Source organism: Medicago truncatula, chromosome 3 (assembly GCF_003473485.1).
Source record: "Medicago truncatula cultivar Jemalong A17 chromosome 3, MtrunA17r5.0-ANR, whole genome shotgun sequence".
In the NCBI taxonomy this organism is placed as follows: Eukaryota; Viridiplantae; Streptophyta; class Magnoliopsida; order Fabales; family Fabaceae; genus Medicago; species Medicago truncatula.
In genome coordinates this window covers 34,154,879-34,160,960 of record NC_053044.1, presented here as the reverse complement: position 1 = coordinate 34,160,960, position 6,082 = coordinate 34,154,879, and positions in this window count along the sequence as shown.

The window sequence follows — 6,082 nt, the reverse complement described above, 5'->3', positions numbered from 1 at the left end:
GATAGATTAATTATAGGACAATACTTACATATTTTGCCTTAGGTACGGTTCATCTTGTTCCCCACATAATTTTCTTTGAACTGCGTTGATTAAGCTATTGTAAATGCAACAGTTGGCAAGTTAGTTTTGGTAGTTTTCTTGTATTCACGTTCAAAACAGGACGAATAGTACTTAGTTTGGCTTTAAGTTTAAACCTTGTGCTAAGTAAACCTTGTTTTATCAATGTTTTCTTATAAACTTTTTTAAAGTATGACGATAAAATTTGTTTTAAACCTCTTAATATGTTGGGCCAATTCTTTGCGAAGTGAATCTCCAATTTTATAAGTTTTTTTCTTCTTCTTTCTAATGTTGCTAATACCATAAGCTAATTGTCAATTAACTTGCTTTTAGTGTTAAGTCTTGAACCAAGTACCATATAAGAAGTCTGATAATCTTTTAACAACTTTATCTCAAGAGTAATACTTATACAGTTGTTTTATTCTCTCTTTCTTTTTCTCTTTATTATTTTTGATCAATAAAAAATAAGAAAAAAATTGTCATAGAAAATTTTTATAAATGCTTGTTTAAATATCACCGCTCGTTTTTTACATCATCCTTCAAAAAAAAAAAAAACTCTTCTTTTACATCATGCCTCTCTTAAGAGGTATTTCTAGAAAGAAAAAAAAATAAGGGTTGTCATGTGTTGGGGGCTGAACTCTCGACTGAGCATTTGATAAGTCTTTGAGAGTTGAGATTGGTAATCGGTGGGACTTGGCCTTTGGGTCGGCCAAGGGCCATCACAAAAGAGGGTCAACTTTCAAAGTCAAGAGTATTTATTGTCTTATGTATTTGTTGTGCTTGTAGATGTAAAATGCTTTCATTACTTGATTTTGGTACAGGGAAGGCAATGGATAGAGTTTTGGTACGACCCTACGGTATTCAATTCTATTTCAGAAATTTGAAAAATATTAACTGAGATGTTTAGAGAGTATCATAATAATCTTTTTGCACCAAAAGTTATAATTGTTTAACAAAATATGATTTTGTAAGTGTTAACTTTTTTTTTTTTTGAAAGATTCGATTTGTAAGTGTTAACTTAAAAATTCATATTTAATTCATCTATTGTTAAAATAAATAAATAAACTTTTGTAAAATAGATTTCTATAATGTATTGAATTTAAATAGGACTGCAAAAAATAATTTAAAATTTTTAAAGATACAAATAATTTTACTTAAAAGTATGGACCATAAGTAGTGACGAAAATATTCAGGGGACTAAAACTTAATGAAATTTTTAGAGTGACTAAAACGTGAAATTCTAAAATTTTATAAGGACAAAAAACTTATTTAACCCTATTATTTTTAATAACAATTTAGTCATTTTTTCTTCATGTTTAGGTCTTTTATCATTAAAAATGGTACACTAGTAGAGAATCGAATCAAACAAGATAAGAAAAAAAAATGAAATAATGGTTATTAGAATCGGATTGAACAATTTGGTCATTTTGTCTTCATGTTTAGGTCTTTTCGTCCCTCTGATACTTCCTGTCATATATAGATGTGGTGCTATTGTTGAAAGTAATTTGCATACTCTACAAGATTGCCTTAGAGCAATGTCTATTTGGATGCATGTTTCTCCCACATATCCTGATAATTTTTACATACAGGATTGTCAGATTTGGTTTATACGCCATGCTAGAATGAAGGCATATACTAATTTCATAGTAACTTGTTTTGAAATTTGGAAAAACAGAAATGAAGAGATTTTCTAAAATGCAAAAAAAAGACTTGGATTTCTGTCAACAACATAACCTCTTATCATGCCTCTATAGTTCACGCTCTCGGTATCACTAGTAAGCATCATGTGACTCATCAGATTCTTTGGAATTCCCCCCTTAATATTAATATCAATAAAGAAGTTTTTTTTTTTTTTTTTAAGAAATAAAGAAGTTTCTTATATTAAAGTAATATAAGAACATACATACGGTTCTTACATTGGATTAAACTTAAAATTTTTATTTGGGCAACCATCATCATCACCTTGTTTGAAATTTTCCTTGTTTCACACAAGAGCTTGCAATATGTAGGTTTAATTTATTTATTTATGGTTAAATAATACTCTCTTCGGTCACATTTATAAATAACTTTTGTTTTTCAAGATTTATTAAATAACTGATATATTTGGACTATATTATAATTCAGATACATCAATTATTTAATGAATCTAAAAATGGAAAATTTGCTTATAAATATGACCGGAGAAAATAAATGTAACTTTGATGGAGATATGACTACACATACTTATTCATATATGGTTGTGGTGAAGGTACACAATACACAATTTTCCTTTTAAGGATACATGATGATATGTTTGATGTTCTAAATTCATTTATAGAATCTCAAAAGTAATTTTTGTTTATGTTAGATTTAACATGTGATATTAGATACATATATGCGTAATTTGAAAACTATTCAAGTGTGTATATTTTGATAAAAATGAATATATTTGGTTTATTATCCATGCTTGTATACTGTTTTATTTTTATATAAAAGTAAGGGCTAAATAAGGGTTTGGTCCCCATAAATATCTTAAAATTTATTTTTAGTCTCTTTAAAGTTTTTTTTAGCAAGGTTTGATCCCTTAAATGTGTTCGGGTATGATTTTTGGTCTTTGTTCTTTAATAAAATCATATTTCCTTTTACATTTTTTGAATGAATTTTTATAGAGATGTTTAGAATATTATAACAATCTCTCACATAAAACTTTGAAATTTTAACAAAATATGAATTTTTAAGTGCTAATTGCTTAAAAATTTATATTTATTTTATCCATTGTTAAAAAACTTTAAACTTTTGGAAAAAAGATTTTTATAATGTACTTAACGTGACTGCAAAAATAGTTAAAATTTTGAAGGATACACATGATTTTATAAGGACAAAATACTTATTTAACCCTAAAAGTAATATGTGTGTGTAAATTTTTAAAAGTAACGAGTTTATGCTAATAGATCCATAAATAAATGCCTTTGGTATAAGATTATGACTTATATGTTATTATTGTCATAGTGTGCAAGCCATTGTTATGCTAGTTATTAGATTATGATCATTTCTTAAAAAAAAAAAAAAAGATTATGATCCATAAATAAATTACCATGACTTATTTAAAGAATAAAATTATTATTTTGAAATTTTTTATAATGTTTTGAGAACTGTTATTTGCTTCACCTTATCTCTCCTTACTCTACCTATTCTTGCCGAATCTTTAAGCTTTCATATGATATTCCTAATGTGTTTGAGGAACTTGTCTTTTTAAAGAAAAAAGCATCATTGGTTTGTGATGAGAAAAATATCACCGATGCTCAATTTACATTGAAAAACCTTAGCAAAAACAAATTAGATTATCGTTTGTTACCAAGTCCAATTTTATGAAGGTAAAGTTGGTCCTTAATGTCAACTTAAGAGGGAGTATAGCTTTCTCTCTACCTTTAGTATGTTGAATTGCTGAATGCGAAAAGTGGAATTATGTTGCACCCAATCGGTACATTTAGTCTTTTTTCACAATTTCCATTTGATTATGGTGGAAAGGTTAATTTTCTATTTCATTTCATTGACTTGTATCTTTCTTCATATAAGTCATATTAGACACAAATTCGAGGTCAAATTTTTTTAAAATGAAGGAATGAAGAGGAGCTAAAAGGAGCAAATAACAAGGAAAACAATGAAAATTTCAATTCAAACCTTTAACATAGTTGTTAGTTTTATTTGTATTTGTATTTGCCAAGAATTGTAATTGTTTTCGTTTTATTTTAATCAGACTATTACTTTTCTCATACTATGAGTTTCTCGCGCATCTTATTCGGATTCTAAAATCTGAAATGTTTTAATGTGTTTTGAAAATTTTTATAGGGGTGTTTATGCTGTTCGAATTCTATAATTTAAACTACATAGGACGCATGAGAAATCAATATGGTGGAAAAAGAATAAGTTTTTTAATTAAGTATTGCAAGTCCAATGGACCCATATTAATTTTTTAAGGCCTTTTTAGGTATATGGACTTTTACTCTATAAATACTCTACTGAAAATTGCTCTTCTCCCGTTTGTTTTTGCTCGTTCACCGATCTGAAAAGTGCTTGCGTGAGTTAATTCACATTTAAAAAAGTCAAGCGTGAGTTAACTCTCGCATGACATTTTTCAGGAAATGAGCAATTTTGTAAGGGAGAAGAGCAATTATCTACTCTACTAAGGGCCTCATTTGTAAACTTTGAAATGAATTTATTTTCTCTAATGACATCTTGAATGGTTGCATAATAGGTCTCTCAAATTGCTCAACTAATCAGGTCATAACTTCTTATCAATTTTTTTTTTGTGTGTGTAATTCTGATCGAGTCATAACTTTCGATCTACTTTTGTCATAAATGTGAACAATTTGAAGGGACCTTTTGAACAACCATCAAGATCTTATGAGTGAAGGTCGACTCCTCTTTGGTTTTTGTATTAAACCATAATTAACTCTTATCAGTGACATCTTTACTATTATGGTGAATCTCGCTTAATTTATCAATTATATATAGTGATGATGATACGAACAAGGATATGAGCTACAATGTATTAGGATCGAAGATTGACTCCAATGAGTTAGGGAGACCCCAAAGGATCATCATTAGAAGTGGACTGACCGTGTTGCTATTAAGTGTTGGCTCATTAGTTGTAGATGATTAGTGACTCACTAGTTTGTTAAGAAGAATCTAGGAAGAATCTAGTTTGTTAGGAAAATTGAGTCTTAGTGATAAGGGACTTCTGCCCTTAAGCATGTGGTCAGGGGGTTCAATTGATGACTCATGCGTATGAAAAAATTCGGTTGAAAGGGGAGAACCTACCTTCTATGTCCCACATGTTCTCCCAAGAAGATTAGTCGTTGTTAAACGGTGATGGAAATTTCGTATCAATATCATGATAACAAAAAAAAAAAATCCAACTCGAAGAAAAAGTCAATGACATGTTAAGTTTTTGTGCTATGATGATTTCAAAATTTCCGTTAAATGAAAGAATTTTAAATCGTACATTGAAATTTGGGTTAATAGTTATTTTGATCTTTGAATGTGCAACGAGTAGTCATAATAGTTTCTGAATGTATCAAAATTCCAAAGTCGTCCCTGATTATGCACTTATATAATCAAAATAGTCTTTCGTGTTAAAGTCTTATATTAATATTGTCATATTAGTATACTTACTTATTGTCATACCAACTTACTTAATGTCATACAAGTCCCTATAGAAAGAGTTATAGTCAACATTGAGGGACAATTTTAACATCATGGACTAATATATTGCACAATCAGGGATAATTTTGGAATTTTAATACATTGAGATACTATTGTGACTACTCCTTACACATTTAGGGATCAAAATGACTATTACCTCTTGAAATTTTGATAAGGTATGTGATGCTCTTAGTTCTTACTGCCCCTCTGTTTTAAAATTAATGACGTTTAAGAAATATTATAAAATGTCAAAAGATATGACAGTTTACAAACTAACCTTATTAACAATAGAGTGTTTCCATCGTTATAAATTAAAGTGGAATACATTGTTTTAAGAGTAATATACATAGGTTTATTTGGATAAACAACTTATTTGTAGTTGATAACACAATTGTTTATCATAATTAATGTTTATGTATAAGCTATTTTTATAACAAAAGATAAAATAATGTTGAATTTTTTTCTTATAAACTATAATCTATTTTCAAAAAAATTCTTGAAGAATTTACAAAAATAAACTGATAATAGTTTAAGCACCAATGTCATAAGTTGTTTTCATAAATTTTTCCAAACAATTTCACAAAATTTATGTCAATAGATAATTCAAATAAGTTAATCCAATCCGTTAATTAGAAGGCTTAGTTGGGGGGAAAATAATTCTAATGAAAATGACATTTACTTTAAAACAATTTTTTTTTTCCTAATAAAGTGACATTATTGTGAAGCATATCAGTGAAGAAAGTAGGAAAGTTCTGAATTTCCTTTAATTGCAGTATGATGAAAGTTATGAGTTCCTAGGCCAACATGCAAAATGTAACAGTGACATTAACTGATGGGTCCA